General features: G+C 34.1%; 1 protein-coding gene across 13 annotated transcripts in view; it reads right to left on the bottom strand.

The window, feature by feature from the left end:
* Window positions 1-26,369, bottom strand: part of MGAT4C (MGAT4 family member C) — a 731,126-nt gene that overhangs the window by 548,554 nt on the left and 156,203 nt on the right.

The following is a 26,369-nucleotide window of genomic DNA, read 5'->3' as shown; positions in this document are numbered from 1 at the left end:
GATCTCTAAGTTTTAAGAACTTATGGCCTCAGGATATATTTCAAACTCCTGGACATCTCATCTTAAAGCCTCTCTTCATTTCTCCAATTAACCTCATCTTCTACTATCTCACATCCCACATTTTATCCTGTATTTATACTGAAGATCTTGCAGTTACCTGAATGCCTTATAATACTTAGGATTTGCATTTCTTTAGTTATGCTAGTGTCCATGACTAGAATGCTTCCATTAGCCTCCATCTTCCTCAGCCAAGATGAATCACACACATATTCAAACCCTTGGCTTAACTATCCTTCCTTGTAGTGGGCTGCACATTTTCTCCTGTTTTTCATGCTCCTTAGATGCCTTATATATATTTATCTTTTTCTTTAGTTTTTGAGGCCAAGAAAAAAGATTCACTCTTAGGTTCTAAAGAAGACAAAGACTGAATCAAAAGGTAGATATACTATATTAAAAAAAATTAAACTTTTTTGAGAAGAAAACCTTGACTATAACATAAAGTCTGCTCACAAAAGTTACTGTCTTTTATTATGTTATAATCCCAAAAAGATCTTACGTAACTACAAAACCTGCTGTAACTAATGTCCTCTGCTTCAATTTAAAGCGCTTATCAAATGAATTAGATTTTATGAATCAATGCATTTATATTTCTTTCATGATAACATGACCAAACTTACTAATGCACAATTTGTAACTAAAGCTGGTTTTTTTTTCCTAAAAGGATTAATTACATACTCTCCCCCTGCATTGATATTTAAAAATTTGAACTTCCACAGTAATATTTCTAAATTAAAAGAGTCATTTGGGGATAACTGGATGCTTTTAAACTAGTATTTGAGGAGAATTCTACCAATTCATATGAAACCTCTCCTGTCTATTACAGCTGTTGATGAGAAAAGAAAAATTAATCATCAAAATGGTTATTATAAAATTACTTAACGTACATTTTTCTATATATGCTGCCTCTAAATGTATAATCACAAAAGAAAGTATACTTGTATTTTTCAAACTACCTACTTTTGTTTTATGTATTTAATCTACTTAACTTTTGGATAAGGTGGTGATGAATCTGACAAGGAAGATAGTGGAATTTAATTAATCAGGAAATATGATATGCCCTGAAGCTGTTGTACACATGTCAGAATTGGCAAAATATCCACTTTCTACAAGAAAGAAAAAGTTGTATTTCACAGTTATGAAGCAATTACATTGTTATTTCACAGCTGTCAGAAAACATAGTCTTGAAATATGACTTTTTAAAGTATGTACTTAAAAAACCTTCTCAACATTTTAACAAAGCATATTTCAGAGGTCCTACAAATATTGTAACTAGAAGCACCTTAAAGAGGCGCTAAATAAAATCTTTTATATGATTTTCGATAGAATGAAAAAATTCTGTATTCTAGATTCAGTATTACACAGCCTTACACACAAACACACACACACACACACGTGTGTGTGTGTGTGTATATATATATATATATATATATATATATATATATATATATATATGTATGTATGCACGAAGTATATAAAGCAACTTACCAAATTATAGATAAACAGTCTAACAAAGACAAACTAAGGATCAATCAAAATAAAGAAATAAATTTAAAATATAGTAAGGAGTTTTTTTTAACTTTCTTTTATAATTATTAACCTTGGTTTAGGCATGAAATGAAAGACATATAGAAATACAAGGTAAAAAGACACATGAAGAGATTAGTGCAAAGGGATAAACAAATACAACAATCAGTAAAAATTAAGATGATTTTAGTACACAAAACGTAGGCCCTAATATCCTCTACCATTACTAAAAAGCAACCACAGATTAAGCTTTGAATTTCCTTAATAGACAACAGAGAAGGAGCATAATTAGATCAAAGATTTGTATTGACCATGATGTAAAATCTAGATCAGATTGTTAGAAACCAGGGAATATTTCCTGGTTGTAAATTCTGACACAAATAATTGCCATGGGTTATTATAATTGGCTATTCTGTAGTGAATGGGTCATGTCTTCTACAGCATGCCTAAACTAATGCTGCTGTGGGAATTCCTGCTGTGGTGCAGGAGGTTAGGGATCGGGTGTTGCTGTAGCTGTGACATAAGTCACAACTGTGCTTTGGAAATGATCCCTGGGCTGGGCACTTCCACATGCCGTGGGTGGAGCCAAAAAAAATAATGCTGTTGTGGGAAGCAGCCTCTAAGATGGAATCGCAGAAAAAAGGGAGTAATAAAAAAAAGGTAAAAGAAGGGAGTCTAAAATAATTCCTGTTTTTCCACCTTAAAAAGTATCAAATTTGTGAAATAATTATTTGCATATAATAATAATAGTAAGTTATTAATGTGTAATATTTATAAAGTAGCAACAGATAAGGTGTTTAAACAGACTAACGCAGTTTGGCCCCACAACCAATTCCTTTTCCTAAGTCTAATTCTGAACAGATACCACTGAAAACTCTATGCCGTCCTCCACATTTCCTCAAGGCAATAAAGAGAACTAACAGTACTCAAGTTCAACTCCTCATCTTCTATCATGCTTCCTGAGAGGCCAAGCTATGCATTTATGTTTTGTAATTTATGGCTGCTCCTGCGGCATATGGAAGTTTCTGGGCCAGGTAAAATGAATCCCATTCACAGCTACAACCAATGCAGCAGCTATGCCAAGGCTGGATACTTTAACCTACTGCACAGGTCTGAGAATTGAATTCGCACATTCACAGTGACCCAAGGCTCTACAACTGAATACATAATCCACTGTGCCACAATGGAACCTCCCCAAGCTGTACAATTTTAAGAGAAAATTAGCTTGGTATGTTTTTAATATTGGAGGAATGTTCAATAAATTAACATTATGGATTTGAAAGAAAAACATCGACTCTATTTTAAACAGAGATGGCGTATCAATGACCAAACCATTTTAATATATTTATTTATTTATTTTTAGGGCTACACCAGTGGCATGTGGAAGTTCCTGGGCCTAGTGGTTGAGTCAGAGCTGCAGCTGCCAGCCTACACCACAGCCACAGCAATGACAGATTTAAGCCACACCTGCAGCCTATATCTAAAATTAAAAGCAGCATAAATATAATTAAATATCTGTAAACATAAATAACTATTGAATTATCATTGTTGTATCCATGTGAGCAAGGAAAATGAGAAAGAACGAATTTTGATATTTATGTATCTATTTCACAAGCTCAGTTCATACAAGAGTTACTGCATGATGATCTCAAAAAGTATTATTTCAGTTTTGATCTTGTTTGAATACTAAAAACAGTAATAATCTTGTTAAAAATGAAATTTTACACTGAACAGAAACTCATTTATTGCTGTACGTTTTTTGTGTGAACTGGCTTTCTAAGTTGACAGGAAATTTTTTTCTTTTTCTTCAAGTTCAATGAAAACAGTTCTCTCTCAAAATATCTGTCACGACCTTTGGACATACAAAAGCCCAGGGAGAGAAAAGTAAACATAGGTATATACACATCTATCAATTTTTGATATTACAAACCATTCAGGCAGGGGAATAGATGTTTAAAAGACAAGCAGGAGAACACTAGTCTTTCAATTCTAGGTCACCTACAAAAAGCTTTCTTCTCAAAAACAGAGCTGCAGCTGCCAGCCTACACCACAGCCACAGCAATGACAGATTTAAGTCACACCTGCAGCCTATATCTAAAATTAAAAGCAGCATAAATATAATTAAATATCTGTAAACATAAATAACTATTGAATTATCATTGTGCTCAACTATTGGCAACATACCACTGGAGAAGATAGATATTAATTTTAACAAATAATAAAACAAAATTAACTGATTAAATAAGTATATTTCAAAATAGTCATAGTCATGTTATTTAAAGTACCTGCTTCTCCTTATGGTCTGAAATGCGTTAGCTTGTTGGTTAAAACTTGGTAATAAATGAAGGCCAAGCAAACTCTGAAAGAAAGTTGGTATTTATCATTTTACCCCCACAATCCGTCTCAGTCTTAGCCAGTTGTTAAATAGCTTTGCATCATAGTTTAGGTAGAACTAGTACCTACACAATTATTTTAAGAATCTAATATAGTCTTCTTAGCAGCTACACATTATTTCCATATCCGTCTTTCATTTTCATGTAGCTAAACTCTTGATTGGTCCTTTTTAGACTTTCTTCATCTCCTGACTGCTCTAGCCTATTAATAATAACATTGCTGGAGTTCCTGTCATGGTCCAGTGGTAAATGAGCTCTACTAGTGTCCATAAGGATGCAGGTTTGATTACTGGCCTTGCTCAGTGGGTAAAGGATCTGGTGTTGCTACGAGCTGTGGTGTAGGTTGCATACATGTCTTGGATCCTACTTTGATGTGGCTATGGAATAGGCCAGCAGCTGCAGCTCCAATTCGACCCCGAAAAGACACCAGAAGCAAGAGAGGCTATGACCCTATTGCCTGGAAAAAGGGAGACCACACAAAAAACTATCCAAAATGAAAAGGCACAGAGTTATGACTCAGATAAAAGAATAAGAAGAAAAAAAAACATCAAAAGAAATAAGTGATCTGGAGATTACCAACCTCCATGTAAAAGATTTTAGATTAATGATAGTAAAGAGGATTCAAGATCTTGGAAATATACTGGAGACAAATATTGATAAATTACAAGAAACACTGAGCAAAGAAATAGAAGATTTAAAGATTAAGCAAGCAGAGATGAAAATTACAATAAGTGAAATAAATTCACTAGAAGGAATCAACAGCAGAATACAGGAGGCAGAGAACAAATAAGTGAGGTGGAAGACAGACTGATGGAAATCACTGATGCAGAACAGAAAAGAGAAAAATGATTGAAAAGAAATGAAAACAGTCTAAAAGAACTCTCGGACAAAATTAACCACACTAACATGCATATAATAGAGATGCCAGAGGAGAAGAGAGAGAGAAAGAGCCAGAGAAAACTGAGAACTTCCATAACATAGAAGAGGAATAACTCATTCAAATCCAGGAAGCACAGTAAACACCATATGAAATAAACCCAAGGAGGAACACCCTAAGATACATATTAATCAACTGCCCAAAATTAAAAACAGAAATAAAATATTGAAAGTAGATAGGGAAAAGAAACAAATAACATACAAGGGATCCCTGATAAGGTTATCAGCAGATTTTTCAGCAGAAATGCTGAAGGCCAGAAGGGAGTGGCATGATACACTTAAAGTGATGAAAGGTGAAAACCTCCAATCAAGATTACTTTGCCCAGCAAGCCTCTCATTCGAACTTGAAGGAGAAATGAAAAGCTTTACAGATAAGCAAAAGCTAAGAGAATTCAGCACTATTAAACCAGCTTTACAACAAATACTAAAGGAACTTCTCTAGGTGGAAACGAAAAGTCCACAACTAGAAACAAAAAAAAAATATTATAAATGACAAGACTGACCAGTAAAGGCATACATACAGTAAAGGTAGGAAAAAAATGCATACACAAATATGCTACAAAAACCAGAAACTGTGAGAAGAGGGAGGTACAAAAGCAGGATGTTGGAGATGCATTTAAAATTAAGAAACTAGCAACTTAAAACAATCTTGAATATATATATAGTCTCCCATATCTAAACTTCATGGTGACTGCAAAGCAAAAATCTACAACAGATACACACATAAAAAAGAAAAAGCTATCCAAACACAACATTAAAGGTAGTCATCAAACCACAAGAGAATAAAGGAAGAAAAAGACCAACAAAAACAAAGCCACAACAATTAACAAAATGGCAATAAGAACATAAATGTCAATAATTACCTTAAATGTAAATGGACTAAATGCCCCAACCAAAAGACAAAGACGACCGAATGGATACAAAACAAGATATATATATATATATATATGCTGTCTTCAAGAGACCCACTTCAGTTCTAGGGACACATACAAACTGAAAGTGAGAAGATGGAAGAAAATATTCCATATGAAAGGAAATCAAAAGAAAACTGGAATATCATATTAGACAAAGTATACCTTAAAATAAAGAAAGTTCTAAAGACCAAGAAGGGTATTACATAATGATCAAAGGATCAATCCAAGAAGATATAACAATTGTAAATATATATGGACCCAACATAGGATCACGTCAATATATAAGGCGACTGCTTAGAGCAGTAAAAGGAGAAATTGACAATAACACAATAATAGGAGGGGACTTTAACACCCTACTCACAGCAATGGACAAATCATCCAGACAGAAAATCAACAAGGAAACATGGGCCTTAAATGATGACCATATGAACTTAATAGATATTTATAGAATATTCCATCCAAAAGCAGCAGAATAATTTCTTCTCAAATAAGGACTGTTCTCTAGGATAGATCACATTCTGGGCCACAAATCAAGCCTCAGTAAATTTAATAAAATTGAAATCATATCAAGAATCTTTTCTGTCCACAACACTGTAAGACTAGAAATCAACAAGAAAAAAACTGCAAAAAAACACAAACACTTGGAGACACAACAACATACTACTAACCAAGGTATCACTGAAGAAATCAAAGAGGAAATTAAAAGATACCTAGAAGTAAGTGACAACAAAGACACAACAATCCAAAATCTATGGGATGCACAAAGGCAGTTCTAAGAGGGAAATTTATAACAATACAAGCCTACTTGAGGAAACAAGAAAAATCTCAAATAAATAACCTAACTTTACACCTAAAGCAACTAGAGAAAGAAGAACAGACAAAAGCCAAATTCAGCAGAAGGAAAGAAATCATAAACATCAGAGCAGAAATAAATAAAATAGGAATGAAGAAAACCATAGAAAAGGTCAATGAAACTAAAATATGGTTCTTTGAAAGATTGACAAAATTGATATACCCTTAGCCAGACTCATCAAGAGAAAAAGAGAGAGGATTCAAATCAATGAAATTAGAAATGAAAAAGGAGAAGTTAAAATGGACTTCACAGGAATACAAAGTATTATAAGATACTACTACAAGAAATTATATGCCAATGAAATGGACAACCTCGAAGAAACAGACAAATTCTCAGAAAGGTGTAGTCTTCCAAGACTACACCAAGAAGAAATAGAAAAGATGAATGGACCAATCACAAGAATTGAAATTGAAACTGTTGGAGTTCCCGTCGTGGCGCAGTGGTTAACGAATCCGACTAGGAACCATGAGGTCGCGGGTTCAGTCCCTGCCCTTGCTCAGTGGGTTAACGATCAGGCGTTGCCGTGAGCTGTGGTGTAGGTTGCAGACGCGGCTCGGATCCCGCGTTGCTGTGGCTCTGGCGTAGGCCGGTGGCTACAGCTCCGATTCGACCCCTAGCCTGGGAACCTCCATATGCCGCGGGAGCGGCCCAAGAAATAGCAACAACAACAACAAAAGACAAAAAATAAATAAATTAAAAAAAAATTGAAACTGTGATTAAATGCTTCCAGACAAAGTCCAGAACCAGTTGGCTTCACAGGCAAATTCTATCAAAAATTTAGGGAAGAGTTAACACCTATCCTTCTGAAACTATTCAAAAAAATTGCAGATGAAGGAACACTCTCAAACTCATTCTATGAGGCCACCATCACTCTGATACCAAAACCAGACAAAGATACCACAAAAAAAAAAAGAAAATTATACGCCAATATCACTGATGAACATAGATGCAAAAATCCTCAACAAAATACTAGCAAACCAAATCCAACAATACATTAAAAGGATTGTACATCATGATCAAGCAGGATTTATCCCAGGGATGCAAGCATTTTTCAATATCCACAAATCCATCAGTGTGAGACACCACATTAACAAACTGAAGAATAAAAAAAGAAAATATGATCCTCTCAATAAATGCAGAAAAATTTTGACAAAATCCAACACCCATTTATGACAAAAACCCTTCAGAAAGTGGGCAGAGAGGGAATCTACCCCAACATAATAAAGCCCATGTATGAGAAACCCATAGCTAACATCATTCTCAACGGTGAAAAGCTGAAAGAATTCCTAAGACCAGGAAAAAGACAAGGACGTTCACTCTTGTCATTACTATTCAACATAGTTTTGGAAGTCCCAGCCATGGCAATCAGAAAAGGAAAAAAAAATAAATAAGAGTGATCCAAATTGGAAAGGAAGAAGTAAAACTATCACTGTTTGCAAATAACATGATATTATATCTAGAAAATCCCATACGCACTGTTAGAAAACTGTTAGAGCTCATCAATGAATTTGGTAAAGTTGCAAGGATACAAAATTAATATACAGAAATCAACTGCATTTCTTTTTTTTTTCTTTTTTTTTTTTTTTGGTCTTTCTGTCTTTTTAGGGCCGCACCTGCAGCACATGGAGGTTCCTAGGCTAGGGGTCCAATCGGAGCTGTAGCCGCCAGCCTACACCAGGGCCACAGCAACGCAGGATCCAAGACGCATCTGCAACCTACACAACAGCTCATGGCAATGCCAGATCCTTAATCCATTGAGCAAGGCCAGGGATCAAACCTGCATCCTCATGGATGCCAGTCAGGTTCGTTAACTGCTAAACCATGACAGGAACTCCTCAACTGCATTTCTAAATACTAGCAATGAAAAATCAAAAAGAGAAATTAGGGAAACAAATCCATTTACCATCACCGCACACACAAACACACACACACACACAAATTCCTAGGAATATTCCCTAAATAGACAAAAAAGCTATACTCTGAAAACTTTAAGATGTTGATGAAAGAAATCAAATATGACACAAACAGATGGAAAGACAAACCATGCTCTTGGATTGGAAGGAACAATATTATCAAAATGACTACACTACCCAAAGCAATCTACAGAGTCAATGCAATCCCTATCAAATTACAAAAGGCATTTTCACAGAACTAAAACTAAATATTTTAAAGTTTGTTTGGAAGCGCAAAAGACCCAGAACAGCCAAAACTATCCTGAAAGAGAAAAATGGAGCTGGAGGAATCAGCTCCCTGACTTCAGACTAGACTAGACTAGACTAGATTAGACTAGGCTAGGCTAGACTAGACTAGCTAGACTAAACTAGGCTAGACTATACTCTCAGCATTTTCTAAGTCTCACAGTTGGTCACACATTTTTAAGTGAAGAGCAACATACTTTGACAACAATCCTCTCAAATACTCATTATTAAAAAAATAATAAAATTCACTCTGAATTTTCCCCTTTAGGATGCAGTGAAACTGCCAATAGTCTCAAGTATAATTAGTTATAGTAACTTAATGCAAAATCCCTGTCAAGATTTTAGCTTTGTGCTATAGAATATTGTGACAGTTTAGTTGCATTTGAAAAATGCTAAGTGGGTATTAAAATTTGAAGTAATTTAGTTTTACTCTTACTGTGCTTGTCTCAAAATGTTATCCTTACCTAAAGTCCATAGGGTAAACTAGGTTTTAAAATTAAATCACATTGTGTTATCTAGCCATAATGCTAGGAGTGTATCTTAGAAGCTTAGGGATGAACTGAAATTTCTAGATCATTAAGATGCCCTGTAATTCCTATATCATGTGTGAGTTCCTTCACTTTATCCAAGGTGTTTTCTCCTGTTATAATGGGCAGTAGTCAAATGTACCTTCCCATAGATATCGCTAAGTCACTGAGGTGCAAAAAGGATAGAAGAAATATTTTCTGGTTAACCTTTATTAAAAGGAGCTTATTGTACACATATATGGGGATATAAAAAATAAGGATGTATTCTCAACAGCCATATTGAGAATTAGCAAACTCTGAACAGTCATTCATAGGACAGAATAGATTTATGGCCTAACAGCAGTTCTGACTATTTAATGGTGAATTTCCTAGTTTTCCATATGTTAAGTCAGGATTATAGACACCCATGCTCATCTTCTTTGTATTAGGTGTTACCTGCATACAGATCCTAGTTCCAAAACTTACTGGCTATGTGAAATTATTTAATCAAATATACTTCAGTAATATCTGGAATAGTAAGAATAATACTGAGTTCATGGGATTCTTTTAAAATGCATTAATTATCTATTGTTTTGTAACACAGTATTTCAAATTTATCAGATTAAAACAACATGTATTTATTATCCAATAGCTTCTGTAAGTCAGGAGTCCGGACATAGGTCTTATGTTCAGGGTCACCTAAGCTGCAATCAAGATTGTGGCCAAGCTGCATCCCTCTCTGGAGTTTGATGTCTTCTTCAAAGCCCATGTGAGGGTTAGGTGAAGTCCCTGCCTTGTGTTGTGAGACTGACGTCCTTGTTCTCCTGCTGACTCTCACCCTGGGACCGCTCTCAGTTATTTATGGGAAGTGCTTTCTTGGGCCCTCTGATGATATAACTTACGTCTTCGAGACCATCTAGAGGATCTCTTATTCCTGTCTGCTAAGATGGAATCTTTTCTGAGTTAAATAATCACGGGAGTAATATCCCATACTTTTGCTATACCTATTGGCTAGTGGTGAGTCACAGGTTCTGCCTGCCCACCGTAAAGGGAAGGAGATTATGTAAACATGTGACTCACTCAGGGTTCACCTTAGACTGTGTCTAGTACATAAGGATTAAATTAATTAATACCGGTAAAAGTTTATAATCCTGTTTGGAAAAACCACACTCTTAATATTTCTACCTCTTAGCTGCTAGTGCTGTTGTTACCTAGAAAAAATGTCTACTCTCTACATTTACCTCTGATTACTTTATGAATTAGTTGTTTGAACCGTTAGCCTGTCTTAAAAATTTTCCTTATGGTCTCTCTAAGAGTTTTACTTTTTTGGGCCAGCGGGCACTGGCTCTCTCCTTAAGCATTTAAATTATTATCACACGGATGATGATGACTAATGAAAAAACACCAATTGAGAGATAAATTAAACAAATGTCTTTTATATGAGTAAAAGGTACAATAATTTATCTTACGAACAGGGAGACGGTACAGCACAGCAGACACCACAGCACACTCCCAGCTTATGATACCATTCTCTATTTTTTTATATCCCTCATAAATGAAATGTCAATTTTCCAAGTTCATAACAGTCAAGACCTAGTCCATCTTTTGACTGGTCAAGTAGAAAGAGAGGGGTAAATCTCTGTGGCCACTCCCAGGCAATGAGGGCATAGAGAAATTCCACCCCTGTCTGCCTGCAACCATACATCAATTATAATAATATAATGCGAATGTACTCTTCTCCAGGAATATTCACATCCATCACTCTTATCAGCATGGTAATATGTCTGTGCACGTATCAGTACCATTCTAAGCAAGTACGGTAGCCTAGATTCAATTGTAGGTGACTAGCTCAGAGGTTTTCTCTAGGATTCCTTCATAATTCGTAGTAAGTCTCTGTTCCGCTGAAATCCAACACTTACATACATCTCTTGGCTTGCAATTTCCCATAGATATCATATTAATTCATCAGATGCTTTTCTTTATCAGCCTTCTACAATAAAGACAATATCCCCAATAACATCCCAAATATTTTTTATTACTATGTCAATACCCACATGAAACACTCAGTGGGGTAATTAGATTAGGGAAAACATTCATAGGTAAATACACTGCAGTTTTCCATTCTCTTTTAGGGTTTCATATTGTTTAATCAACTGAAAAATGTGTTCTCCTTTTTTGTAAGAACATGTATTATTTTCAGCAAGTAGACTGACGTTAATTTGTGACTTTATCTTCAATCACGTGTAACTCGGACAATTGTTTCCTATATTTTAGAAAGCTGGGGTTTACCATTTCAAGTTATCAATGTAAATCAGTTACACAGTCAATATTATAAAATACTTATTTCAATGGACTCATTATTTCTATAATATATCCATAACTACACCACTATCAGTGTAATTCAACATACAAGTAATTTGCCCACAACAAGGATCGGTCATTATCAAAGATATTTCCTTTCCAGAAATATCCCCTTTTTTGACCCCTGTACCAGACTGAAAGAGGATTATACACAATAGGTCAAGTTTAAGTGATTATATTCCAAAATACTTCTGGGGTCGTAACCCCTGATGATAAAAGGATGGTCCCGTAAAGAAATGAGATGCAAAGTAGCGTGCATGAATTACAGATCACTAATTGCTTCAGGCGTTAGACTCTGATCTTCTACAATCTGGGTTATTCCTACTAATTGAATGTTGAACATAAATATTTATCCGGGCTACTGAAACTGCTAGGAAGATATACTATAAACTATACTTTCTTTTTAAAGTACTCTATAAACTCTATACCTTTTTCATAACATTTTTTTTAGCTTGGTAATCTAGGATTTCGTAGTATACAATTCTGATTCCGTTTCTGTTAACATAATGAAAATCCTCCCTGGGTGGATAACCAGGATTATTTTAATGTTTGCATTCCAGACAAGTAGCAGCAAATTTTGAGATTATAATTAGACAAGATTTTTAAAGCTTCCTGCTCCCACCATGGAACTCCATTTCTAAAACAGAAATCTTCTCAGGCCTCTCTCTGCCTTATGACACTTCTCTCCTTCTCACTACTTAATTTTCAGATATATTAGATAGAACTCGTTGAGATTCCTCAGGCCAGCTACAATGAATGGCACCTACATTTTATTTATGATCATGTGATCAATGATTTTTAAATCTTAGTAAATGTTTTCCCCACAAATCCTATTAACTCATGATCTACCAAAACTATTTCAGTCACTAGCACTTCTTCCCATAGGAGTAGACAGATCTTATCCACATAGTCTAAATAAACCTTGGTCAGATCGGACTACAAAAATTTCACAATTTTGACTCTATGTCATAGGACTTTGGATAATCCCTTCTTTCCATGTTCAATTTTTTTTTTTTTTCCTGACCAACTAAGAAGTTGTACCATTTGTGGATGATTAACTTCAGCGTACATAGCAAACACAGACAGACAGTATTGAGTTTGACCTTTTAAGCAGATTTACATTTTATTCAACTTTTTTCTGTGCCTTCTTAATTAATCATCTTATTACTCCCATCTATAAATCACCTACATTTTGCTTTGACTCTGAAAAAGAATCAAACGAAGGGGATGACTGCATATACTTTGGCAGGAATTAAATATCAGGAGGAAATGGAAGTGGGCTTGAGCGATGCAGTAGACTCTTGTTTCATGACACCAGTAGCTTCCTGAAAATGCCAGTTCAGTTTAGAGAGCTCTGTTAATCAGCAGTTTCCTTATGAGAAGGCCTTTCTGATATCATCCAGGATATTTGTTCATATCCCTCCAAGTGACGTTAGCATACACAGAGTCCCTGACTGCTGTTTTCCTTCAAAATTCAAATGTTAAAGTACTAATTCCCATTGGGATGGCATTTAGAGATAGGGACTTAACTAGAGTTAGTTGAGGTCATGAACTCGGCTCCTCATGATGGTATTAGTGCCTTTAAAATAAGAGAACCAGATAGCTTCCTTTTTTAAAATTTGTTTTTTATTTTTATTTTTTTACTTATTTTTTTGCAATGAGGAAAGGCCATGTGAGCACACAGAGAGAAAGAAGTCACCTGGCAATCCAGAAGAAACCAAATTGACCAACACCTTGATATTGGGCTTCCCAGCCTCCAAAACTATAATAATTACTTTCTATTATTTAAGTTACCATGCCTACGGCATAGGAGTTTCCCAAAATAGTCATACATTTCAGGATTTTCCAAAATCCAAATAGACCCAGTAAGCACTGAAGTAGTCCAAAAAGTAAAAAATAAATTACTAGAGCCAATTATATCTCAAAAAACTGGAAAAACTAACACAAAAATAACTACAAAATAAATTTTTTAAAATGAATAAACTGAATAAATGAATTTTTATTTATTTTTGTCTTTTTAGGAATTGAATCAGAGCTGTAGCTACTGGCCAATACCACAGCCACAGCAATAACGGATCCTTAACCCACTGAGCAAGGCCAGGGATCTAACCTGCATCCTCATGGATGCTAGTCAGATTCGTTTCCGCTGAGCCAGAACAGGAACTCCTAAATGAATTTTTAAAAATGACTACATGTTTCTAGCAATTACAACTTAAATAATCTTTTTTCTTTTGTTATTTAAGCTGTTGAATCTTTATATAGTTATAAGCCAATTCTACTGTCTTTTGAGCTTCCATCAATTTTAAACTATTTTATTCATGAATTTAAAAATTTTTATATTGCCAGTGTAGTTGACTATATTTCATAATGCTATCACTAAAACCAAGCCATCAGGCACCAGTTGAATACAGTAGGTATCCTTGAAGCAACATCATGAAAAATAATTCCATGCATAATCATGTAAAGGCAAAATGGGATTTGAATTTCCTAGCAATAGAATTGAAAAAGAAAAGACAATTTCTGTGTTTCAATTTTCTATGTGCCTTTGTTCAGGATTTACTTATATTTGTTTGCCAGTTCCTAGAACATTAATTGTCTAAGGCAACATTTAGAAAATACAAATGAAATCTTAAATGAATCTATTGAAATTTCACATCTTTTATAAATGAATTACAGTTAGTAGACATATATTTTAAAATTTTGTGTGTATAGAAACCACGCTTCCTTCCAAACTTTTAAGATTAATTTCACTCCCTTGCTATCAGAAAACAATTTGTCTGTATACGACAATAATAAGTAGAATAGATGATCCCCAATTATAGTATCTCATTACCCTCCTCACAGTTGATTCTTCAAGGGTTTAACAACTGTGTAAAATACTTTTGATTAACTTACCCAACTATTTCAACTTTTTTTCTATATCACCAGCCTTCATTTTAGGGGTGGAAAAAGTTATATAACTTTTTTTTTAATTGAAAAATCCTATGAAGGTCAAAATTTATAGATGTTTTGCTTGACAGGTAAAATTTCGATAGATTATTATACTAGAGCAGGTTAAGATGCATATAGGCCTTAGGTGAAGTGTTTGATTTAGGTGGTTTGATTTTGGTTCCTGAGTAGATAAGGCAAGTGGCTGAGCAGGGCTAGTACCTTTAAAATGGTACCGAAATGGATGATTTGGTTTAATTAGACCAAACAAGGAAGCAGGATCTTACCAGACGCTACATCTGCTAGCACTTTGATTTGGACTTCCCAATCTCCAGAACTGTTGTTGTATCAGATTAAACTAATATAAACAGAATAATTTTATTATCATTTGATGTAACAGTGCTCATGATGGAGGTCTGTATATTATATGCTCATTTAAAAGTTTTCAACACATCTGGGGAAAATCAAATAAATAATATTGCATAATAGGGATCCAATAGCTATTAATATTTTCTAATTGTTTAACTTTAGTTTTGACTGGTTTGGGTAACTAAAATTTTCCAACACTAAAATAGAAAATTTAGCAACACCAATAATATAAAAATAATTTGCTCATAGATCAACTGGTGAGGGAATTTGCCAGATATATTACATATTTTGACATTCTACTCAATAAAATACTAGCTATACACAATTACAATTATTTTTTCAAATAAATGTCATTTATGGTTAACCCATTTTTGTTTAGCTCTGCTCCATTCTCTCCCATTTTTAATTATTCAAAAAAGACAGCTTTATTCACTTTATTTTTAAAATTTTTTAAATTTTATTTTGTTTTTATGGTAGATAGAAGTTCCCAAGCTAGGCTAGAGGCTGAATCAGGCCTGCAGCTGAGGCCTCTTCCAGAACCACAACAACACCAGATCTGAGCTGCATCTGGGGCCTACGCTGCTCCTTTCATCAATGTCAGATCCTTGACACACCGAGCAAGAACAGGGATCAAAACCCACATCCTCACAGAGACAACGTGGGCTTCTTACCTGCTGAGTCTCAATGGAGCTCTGCTTTACTCACTTTATGTAAAGTATTTTATATTCTACTCGGACTGCTTTGAACAACCACACATCACCATTTATTCTCAAGTTAAACCCACTAACAGTATAACTAGCTATAGAAATAAACACTGGACTTATTTTGATTAAATAAAGCTTATATAGAAACATGTCAAACATTAGAACTCTTAAAATAGTGATTTCAAACTGCTTAAAACACTACGTTTCAAGAAATCTAAGGTGAAGCATTGATCTATGAGGAGAGATAATGACAGCATTGATTTTGTTTGGGTTTTTTTGAGCTTTTATTTAAAAAAATTTTTCTTGTGATTGTTGTTTCCATTTTTACAATTTTACACTGGTGTTCATGACAACACTGATTTTAACTGCTTTCCTGAAACAGAATGAAGAAGTATTACAAAACTCTATATGCAACCATGCTTAGCTGGGAATAAGACTGCTATGATAAAGACAGAAAGACAAGTAGGTAATCAGCAAATCAGCAGAAAATATCTGGTGAGAGCAAAGAGAAACATGTAACCCTCACAAAAAGAATAATTTGTAAATCACAGATATACCTGGTTGCTGAGGGAGGTTAATATATAAATAAAGATAAATTATTTGTTTAAATGATATATAGTAAAGAAAACTGTCAGTTATTCTATACACGGTCGTATTTCTTTGGAAATATTTTGCATGTTTTAAATTAAAGACAATTTTGATAAAATAACAGGTATTCAGCCAATAAAAGATTCTATCCACAAGGACTTGTTTGGATCCAGAAGAACACATCTTGTTTTACAAGCTACTTAAAAATAGAATAACATGTGAATGATAAAGAAAGTGTATAGTCCTGTCATTATTTTCACTACAAAAAAGAGAAAGAATTGATATGGAGATGACAAATAAGTGCTGTGGAAAAAAGTGATCTGAGATTATATAGACAAGAATTTGAGATATGGATGAAAAGAAATTTGTTCACAGTGTAAGTTAAAGAACGTCTTGGGTACTCGTTTTTCATGCCTTTTGCTGATATCCTCATGACCAAATGTACATGAATATACTTTGCTTCATCAGCCTTGCCCACTGACAACACTCCATAGAAAGAAACTCAAAAGGTAGAGTTAGAGAGCTATGAAAAAATTAGGAGAAGAGCTAATTCAGTAATAATGAAATGGTTTTGGTTAGAATATAACATGATAAAATAATATTCTGAATGTTGGTTGAATTAAACATGGAAACCTGTAGTATCTGGCCGCCCAAAACCGGATAGGATTTTACAAATTAAGTTGAAATTAAAAGCACTGCTGTAGGACATTTATAAAGGTGTCAAAAGACCTGGTTATGTAGTTATTGCAAATTTGACATTACAGACATTATTTAAACTCTTGATATTCAACCTCATGTGTTTTTCTTTATTCCTCTCCCTTTTCATCTTTCATGACATTGCTCATCATATCATTGTTGGTTTGGCAACACTAAACATTTTTTAAAGTTTTAAAATGTATGTGTATCATATGTATCTCTATATCACTATATCTATGTGTATATCTATGGGATACCGCACACTCACTAGAATGGCTGTAATCAAAAATACAGAAAATTGGAGTTCCCATCATGGCACAGCAGAAATGAATGCGACTAGGAACCATACGGTTGCGGGTTCAATCCCTGGCCTCGCTCAGTGGGTCGAGGATCCCGTGCTGCCATGAGCCATGGTGTAGGTCGCAGACACGGCTCTGATTTGGCGTTGCTGTGGCTCTGGCATAGGCTGGTGGCTAAGCTCCAATTAGACCCCTAGCCTGGGAACCTCCATATGCCGCAAGTGCGGCCCTAAAAAAGGACAGAAAAGACAAAAAAAAAAAAAAAAATACAGAAAATAACATGATGAGGATGTGGAGAAACTGGAAACTTCATCATTACTGCTAGGAATATAAAACAGTGCAGGAACTTTGAAAAATGCATTTGTAGTTGTCAAAAGGTTCAATGCAACATTACCATATGACCCAACACTGGACTTTTAAGTAGTCACCCAAGAGAACTGAAAACATATAAGCAAAAAACTTGCACAGGAATATTTATAACTGAGTTCTTCATAGCCTAAAGTAGAGAGAACACTGTCTCTTAATTGAATGGATAAACAAAATGTAGTATGTCCACACGATGGAGAAATATTAAAATAAAAACAGAATGAAATATTGAGATATACTACAACATGGACAAAATTTGGAATCATTATACTAAATGAAAGAAGCCAGATAAAAAAGTTAATTATTGTATGATTGTATTTGTATGAAATGCTTAGAATAGGTAAATCCACAGGTACAGAAAGTAATTTAGTGATTCAATAGGCTTAGTAGAAGGAGGAAATTAGGGGTACTGGGTCTCTTTTTGAGCTGATGAAATATTCCGGAATTAGTATGATGGTTGTACAGATTTGTGAATATACCAACAGTCACTGAATTGTATACTTTCAAAGGTAAATTTTTTGGTTATATAAATTTTATCTCAAAAATAGTAACATTAAGTAAATTTCATGTGAATTTTAAAATTAAATGTAAATGATAAATATTTACATTGTGGATGATTTTAAAAAGTCATGCTATGAGCTTGGGTTAAAGAAAAATAAAACAAAGAACAATCAGGTTGACATTAGAGTTAAGACGTCTGTTAATCAAAAGAAACCTTGTATGAATGGAAAATACTCCCCCAAGTAGAAGAAGACACAGCTGATGATGGGTTCATATTCATAATATAATAACATTCCTACAAATTAATAATAATAAACAAGGAACCTTATTACAGTTTGTAAACTGAACAGGAATTCTCAAAAAAAAAACCATTTACTAATGGCTAATAAGTGTATTTTAAAATGCTTAATCTCAGAAAATTAAAATGAAAACTAAAATTATGTGTTATTGCATACAGATCAAAAGGAACAGGGTTAAAGGGAATGGTTGTGTCAAATCTTGGTAACACTGTAGCCCATTAGCACATCTGTATTAGTAGTGGAAATTCAAATTGTTATTACAGTCTTGGAAAACTCTTAGTCACTAAGGGTGGGCATATGTACACACTGCAACTCAGCAACTCTTCTCCAATCAATGACTTCTCTTCTTTCAATCAATGACTTTCAAGCCTGTGTGTACTAAAAAAATACACAAGAATATTCATAGTATTGTTCTTCTCACTCAAAGTTCATCAATTGTAGAATGAATAGATTTTGCTACACTTTATTATCAATGAAAATGAATGAATGGCATACAAAAATAAGAATTAATCTCACACATATAATGTCTATGAATGTAAGCAGACACAAATCTAACTCCTGGTATTAGAAGTCTTAATCTGTAAATAAGTTTACAAAGAAGGGAGTACAGACAGGAAATTCTCATGTGCTAATTATGTGCTCTATCTTGAGTTGGGTGGTGCTTACACAGTCACTGAGGTAACCAGCAGTGATTTCTGCATTCTCTTTTTGTTGTACTTGAGTATAAGTATTTTTTTAAAATGCAAGTCACCAAATAATATACATACATGATCCTATATATGCAAATAATTATCAAGAAATCATATACAAAATTATTTACATACTACATGCTATTAACACATTATATTTCATAACGTATGGATGCATCCCATACATATGACAGCAAATACAGATATTTATTATTTAAAAATACAAAGAAAAATCTAATTGGATCCAACACAATCTTTAAAAGTGTTTACTTCTATTTATTGGCCTGGAATGGGGGCTACAAATAGAGATTTACTATTTAGTCCCAAACATTATATTTTTATTTTACTGAGCTCACTCATTATATTTTTATTTTACTGAGCTCACTCATTATATTTTTATTTTACTGAGCTCACAGATGAACCATCCAGAGAGCCAAAGAATCAAGAAGAACAAAAAATTATTCTCATTTTAAATCACTAATTTTTGAGATGGTTTTTGTGCAGCAAAAGCTGACACAACTACTTTATGTATTGCATGTACTATCAATTAGGATTTTCTTTAAAATTGAAACCAAGTCAAAACCAAATCATTCTCTCTCAAGGAGCCAGAGAATTTTTGCTTCAGAAAAATCATAAATCCAAAAACAACTAGAATTTCATGTAAATTAATCAAAGCTTCAAATGAAACCCATCAATGGGACCTGATTTTTTCCTTTTCTCATTTTTGTGCCTTGTCATATATTAAATTTTAAATTAAGGCCATGCCTACCTTTAAGAGAGTATAATTTCTAGGATTCTCATAAAATTTTACTAGGGTTTAATTAACTCTGGGATGCATTTATTATCTTCAGTCTAGATCACTGTGTGTTGTACCTGAGTATAAGTATTTTTTATTTTACAATCGAGAGCTGAGTTACCGTCCCTACTTAATACATACAGTATCCAGAACAATAAAAGCTATTTTACTGAATAAAGGGTAAATAAATACTACATTTTAAGGACATCAGATATTTGCTAAATGAAAAACTGAGGTAAATCTCTAATAAATTTTATTAGCAAAATCTATTTTGTCTGATATTAATAGTTGTTTAATCTGAACGGATTTGAGAACATAGTGTAGTTTCCAACTGTTTTCTGTAGTGCTTGTATATATTATTCTTTAGTTGTGCTGTGTGACTAGTCTATATCCTTATTAATGATCTTACTTCCTTTAGCTCCCTATTATCAGGATAAATTTAACTTTTTTATGATGAGGATAGATTTTTCAGTTTCTCCTTTATTCCATCACTTTTTACTTCTTTAAAATTATGTTTTTATGCATTATAGTTTATCATTTCCACATCTGTTTATCTACATATTATGCATTATTTTTTTGCTAAAATTTATTTTGTTAAATTAGTCTTTTACTACAAAAAAAAAGAGGAATATATAATTTTCAATAAGAGAATGTATGGGTAGCAAGAAGGAGAGGAGACTGATTTGCAACACTAGGATCTGTGAGAGCATAGCCTTGTGAAAGATACTGTTCACTTGAGACGTACTGAGAACTCACTGTTCAGCACTGTTGTATGAAGTAGGGATGCTGAACCAAAGATCCATATACTTGTGGTCGTTGGCATTTTAACTCAATCATGAGTCCTACTGTAGGTTTGAGGTAAAAAATTTACATAATCTTTTTTTACATTAGTTTTGCTTGTGATTAATATCACTCAAAATTTATATGTAATTGTAAATACTACCAACTAATTGTGTTTTAAAATTGTTCTCGGAGTTCCCGTCGTGGCGCAGTGGTTAACGAATCCGACTAGGAACCATGAGGTTGCGATTCGGTCCCTGCCCTTGCTCAGTGGGTTGAGGATCCGGCATTGCCGTGAGCTGTGGTATAGGTTGCAGACGCGGCTCGGATCCCGCGTTGCTGTGGCTCTGGTGTAGGCTGGTGGCTAGCTATGGCTCCGATTGGACCCCTAGCCTGGGAACCTCCATATGCCGCGGGAGCGGCCCAAGAAATAGCAAAAAGACCAAAAAAAAAAAAAAAAAAAAATTGTTCTCTACAGTTTTTTTTCCTATCCACATTCTGAAATGTATAATTTTTTATTTCGCTGTATTTTTTTTTTAAAATCATTACAGTAATTTTATTTAGGGCCTTCCTATGGTAAGTCCTGCTATATTTACACAGGAAATTAATATGTAATTTAAAAAATTTTTTAGTTGTATAACAAAAATAATATGTATTAGGCAGTCTTAGAATAACTGCTTGCTTCTCACATACCTAATATTTACATTTAAGCATCTTTTTCTTTTATTTATATATTTATTTTGACTGCACTCACAGCAGGTGGAAGTTCCTGGGCCAGGGACTGAACCCACACTGAAATTGCAGCCTGTATGGCAGCTGCAGCAGTGCCAGATCCTTAACCTGCTGAGCTATAAGGGAACTTCCACATTTTAGCATCTTTTGAGAGTCAACAAGTGTTATATCCTCCAGAAACCCTCTGTACTTCAGACTGATTTGAGTGTCCTTTTAAATCTTGAGGGATTACCTTATTTTATAATAGTTTTATACTCTCTTGAAATGACCTATTTACAGATTCTGTTTACTCCATACATTCTAAGTTCCTTGAATGGTTGGGTAAAATATCATTGAGCACCTCATTTCTAGTTATTAACAGAAAATCTTTTATGTGTCAGGTGTTTATAAGACATATGTTGAACTCAACCAGTTTATTTAGGTATTAGGAAATGATTTCTGATTCATGCAAATAGGAGAGAATTAAAAATCTCAAGAGAATATGTGTGGGTGTGTAGATACAGACATAAAACATATGCTACACATCACTTTTTCTTAAGAAGAGAAGAAAGCACATAGACGTTGTAAGCCCAACTAACGACATGTTCTTTGTACATAAATTGGATATCTTTAAGCTCATCTTAACCAAGAATCAGGTTGAAAGAAATAGTAATATTTAACTGAAAGCCTTATCTCATGTAAACCTAAGGGCCATTATTTCATAGATTCTTTTAAATCATTGAGCAAAGGTCCTAAAATATAGCAAAATATTCATAATATATCTATAGGATGTTGATAATTATACACGTCAAAATTTCTGCCCAGTGTATTTTGGATCATGTATTTTAAAGCATTACATTATTTTTTAAACTGGGATCTTTAAAATATTTTAAAATATTAATAATGCTATAAGAATTTCAAAGCCAGTAGGACAACCCTTGCCAGACTTTCCACCCTGCAATGCACCATCAGTCTGGAAAATTGAAAAAAGTCAAGGTTTGCTAAATAACTACAGCAGACTACAGTTCTTAATTAAGTCATGCTTTTGGAGTTTTAAACTTTAATATACTTTTTTCATGGCATTCTATATTTTACAATAGCTGCTCCCTCAGAATATATTTCTCTGAAAACGCTGGGTATATTTGTCACTAATAAATGGCTGGCTTCATGTTTAGAAAAAGAAAAAAAAATCCTAAGTAAATTCTTCACTTAATATGCAACAAAGAAATACATCAGAAAGTAGGTTCATACTAAACTAAGCTTATAGTTCTACCAAGTTTATCTTTTTGGGGGTGTCCAAATGTAATTTACTTCTGCTTCAGCAGAATTCTGTGCTACAGACTCAGCTATGAACTTAAAAATCAACCTTTTTATTACAAAAGGAGCTTCATTGGTAAAGCAAAAATATTTCAAAGTACCCCTTTCCATAATGCCATAACAAATGTGCCTTGAATGCTCTATTAAGTGTGCAGAAATGCAGAAGTGACACATTTAAGTACAAAATGCTTCAGAAAAAGTACTGCTAGCATATCTAAGGGTCTAAAATTGGGTGGCTCTGATTTAAACCGTTGTTTCACTGTGAATTATGATCCTCTTGCCCTCTAGTGGCTCCAGACCTTGAAAGTGGATATCTGTATTATTATACATTATCCAAGATTCTTCTGAAGAGTGAACTGGAGAAGAAAAATCCCAGTCTTCAGTTCCAGCCAAGCCCTCACTGACTTAAGAGGAATTTATCAATGTAAAAGGATTGGTTTATTACTGCTTTAAACCCCTCATGCTTCACAAAAGGATTTGCTAAATACTTTCATAGGGACCGCCTGTTATGCTGCCAAGGGGCTTCTGAAAAGCACTGAACCTTTTGGTGATGGAAATGTACAGTCCCACTGCAATGAATTAACATAATTGGAATCCGGACAACATGTTTTTATAGGAGTTGATTATGTGCAGTTTCAATAGTATCATTACTTTAGCCTGTCTTATCCTTGAGGGCATAAGAAGACTTGGAAATGGGCTTTAAATATGATGGCTTCTCTGCAGGTGAGCAACTCTTTGGCGAGAGGTACATTAGGTGTAATTTATAAAGTGTAGTTGGTGGCATTTAACATTCTAATTATATGCAATATTAAGATGTGTTAAAATGTAATATATTTTGTGTGCTATCTACCTTAGAAAAAAGTTCCAACCCCTGTATATTACAATGACCTGTTGGAGAAGTGCAAGATTCTTCTTCATGGTATATTAACCAAATGGAATGTTAGGGTAATTGAGGCCAGAATCCATATAACTCTAGATATATTTATCTAAAAAATAAATCTTAGTTCTGCTATCAACAAAGAACTGAAATCACATGTAGCCACACATTGAGTAAATCAGATAAAAAAAAAATCCCATCATTTATGTTTCATATATAGTAGTTTAGTCATTAATGTCCTCATGGAATTGTTCAGTTTGAAGATCCGTATTATATCTAACTCCATTATAATATGGAACATTATTTTTAAGTGACAATTTACAACCCATTTGTAATATGGGTTTGCTTATTACTTATAAGTAGATACAGTAACTATGCAAAAAACTGATATTACTATATTACTTGATTTATTTCCTTCCCAACTAGATGCATAATTAATTATAAAAAAAAATGCATCTTTCTAGCCAAGCAACTAAAAACTGTATTTAATGATCCCACTTTCTCTCAGGCAGTAAATAAAATTGCTGGATTTCATTTAGATTGACACTGCAATCAATGAGTAAATGAATGTTTAATTTTGGAACAACATATTATAAGAGCTGAGTAATTTAGATTCATAGAAGAATGATATTAATTACAGAAAATATGGTAAGACTATTTTTTTGGAAAAAAAAGTAAATCAAATAAAATTCTACGAAAATATTATCTATTTAAGACTGTGACAATGAGTGAGTGCAAATGGGTGAGGAGGAGTTTATCAGAGAGGTCAAACCGGGCCAGTTGTTTTAAGACACACACAATTGCTCTTGAAATGTTTTCAAATAGTTGGAACACCTCAGTAAATACTTATCTCGCGAATGTTTTATAGTGTTCACCCTTATGCTAATCATTACCTCTTCCTCCAGGCATTCTTTTTTGAACTTCAGTTCAGCACAATTAGTACAGTAACAATGAACACAGGAGAAAAACAAACATAATTCTTTCTTTAAATAATGCTCATGTCTAGAAGTAATTAAACTCATGTATGTAATCCTTGGCCCCACAGATATATTTTTTTACGTTGGGAACACCTAAAAGTTAACTAAAACATAACTGCCTGGATCCTATAAGTTTTTCTTTTAAGTTTCCTGCTAGGGACCCTTCTTGTTCTCTCCCCAGATAACATACCCACACTTAAGCTCCAATATAGCTTTAGTCAGGAGAAAGGATTTGGCAGTCTTGGAATGAACACCTGATCCAGTCTGGGTAAATCACTTTGTATTTCTTCTTGGAGTTTGGAATGTTGATAGAGAATAAAGTAGTTAAATGTGAAGATCCCATATTATTGGCACTGTGGTTGGTACTGATGATAGCTAAAGCCATGAATGGTTAAGAAAAAATTATGGAAAATGAAATGAAATTCCCTAATAAGCCAGTTTTCAGAGGGAAAAACTGAACAAAACTGAATAAAAGATGTATAGAGAGATGAGAGGAAAAGACGTGCAGCCCCACAAAAAGATAGAGCGACTTCAAACATACACTTATATTGTCGCAACACTGTATTTCTTACAATTAATGCCTTTATATTTTCCATATTATAATACACTCCTAATTTTTTTTTTTGTCTTTTTGCCATTTCTTGGGCCACTCCCATGGCATATGGAGGTTCCCAGGCCACGGGTCTAATCAGAGTTGTAGCCACCTGCCTACCCCACAGCCACAGCAATGAGGGATCTGAGCCACGTCTGCAACCTATACCATAGCTCACGGCAACACCGGATCCTTAACCCACCGAGCAAGGCCGGGGATTGAACCCACAACCTCATGGTTCCTAGTTGGATTCGTTAACCACTGAGCCACAACAGGAACTCCATACACTCCTAATCTTACTTCAACTCATTTGAATAGGTGTCTATTACTTTATAATAAAATATCCATGATTATAATTATAATTCTGCATTAACAAAGATAACCAATACCTATTTTGTGTAATTTTTGAGTACTCACAACTAATTACTCTTTTCTAGAGAGATAAAAGTTAAATGACCTTCTACTTTTGACGACTGACATTTTAAAGTTCATTGATATTTTGTTTGTGAAATTTATAGTTGAATTATTTTAGAGACAAAAGAATACTAAAATGCCTAACTCTGCTCTTTGCAATATGACCATTTTCATTTGCAGTACTGAGTTTTTAGTGTACTCAGCTTAAGTGATATAGAAGTTACTATAGTCTATATTATTAATATACACTATATTAATATAGTAATATAGAAGTTTATTTCTCTTTCACACAATTTTCCAGGTAGGTAAGTCATCAAGAGCAGTTCCACTTCATGTGTTCATTTAGGGATTCAAGTTAGCAGTAATTTCTCTCCTCAAAAAGTCTCTACTTCACAGGAAGCAGAAAGGAATGAAGGGTAAAATGAACGACAAGCAGTTTCATTTTATGGAAACAGCATGAAAGCTGCACACATCACATGTGCTCACATTCTGGTAGCAGGCGTTTCATCACGCGGCCATACCTAGCTATATGGGAGATTTTTTAGCTTTAGCCAGAGGATCTGCTGAAACTTGGGGGTGGAGAATTCTATGACTTCAAAGAAGATGAGATAACAATTTGTAAGAAAGTGGAATCTCTGCCAGGGAATAATCTTTTGCTGTAATCTTTTTTACATAACATTTATTTATTTTAAAAATAGTTCGAAACCATAGGTTGACAGGA

This window comes from Sus scrofa, chromosome 5, assembly GCF_054392235.1.
Source record: "Sus scrofa isolate SSC_HxYL_T2T_F1_AM1 chromosome 5, Sscrofa_HxYL_maternal_Yorkshire_Landrace_v2.0, whole genome shotgun sequence".
In the NCBI taxonomy this organism is placed as follows: domain Eukaryota; kingdom Metazoa; phylum Chordata; class Mammalia; order Artiodactyla; family Suidae; genus Sus; species Sus scrofa.
The sequence above is the reverse complement of the archived record's forward strand: the minus strand, read 5'-3'. Positions and strand labels throughout refer to the sequence as shown.